Here is an 876-nt window from a genome sequence, read left to right as displayed (position 1 = left end):
GCAGTATCAATAGGCTTAAGCGTGACAACAATTTTGAGGTTGGCCCAGGACTGGGCAGTGTTTAATTCTGTTGTACACAGGGTTGCTATGAGTTGGTACCAACTCGATGGCACCTACCAACAATAATAACAAATATTTATGGAAACAGAAATCTTTCTCCCAAGGATTGGCTGCTGGGTCTGAATGTCTGAATGACTGACCTTATAGTTAGCAGTCCAAATGCTTAACCCAGTGATCCACCAGGGCTCCTCTCATCCTGATAACCACTAACAATTTTTGTTCCCTATACATTTGCATGGGAGCATAGTGGCTCCAAAAGATAAGCACAAGACTGCAAACAACAAGGTTCAAGGTCTAAGCCCACCAGCCACTCCACAGGAAAAATACGAAGTTTTCTCCTCCCACAGCCTCAGAAACTCTATACAGGGTCACTATGAGTCAAAACCAACTCAAACATACATTTGCATATTTCATATAAGTAGGACAATATAGGAGCTCTGGTAGCATAGTGGTTACGAATCGGGCTGCTAATCTCACGGTCAGCAGTTCGAAACTACCAGCTGTTCCGCAGGGGAAAGATGAGGCTTTCTGCTCCCGTAAAGATTTACAGCTTTGGAAACCCTGTACAGGGTTGCTATGAGTCAGAACTGACTCCAAGGTACATAACAACAACAACAACAACAGGACAATATAGTATTTGTCCTTCTGAGACATTTCGTTCAGTGTATTTTCAAGGTTCATCCATGTTGCCTACCTTGGTTTTGAAAGAAAACAAGTGTGGCACTGTGGGTTAATTTGCTTACTACAAAGTCAGTTTGAACCACAAGGTTGGTGGTTCAAGCTCACCAGTTGCTTCTTGGAAACTCTATACAGGGT

This window comes from Chrysochloris asiatica, unplaced genomic scaffold (assembly GCF_000296735.1).
Source record: "Chrysochloris asiatica unplaced genomic scaffold, ChrAsi1.0 scaffold00241, whole genome shotgun sequence".
NCBI lineage: Eukaryota > Metazoa > Chordata > Mammalia > Afrosoricida > Chrysochloridae > Chrysochloris > Chrysochloris asiatica.
This window is presented reverse-complemented; position numbering follows the sequence as displayed.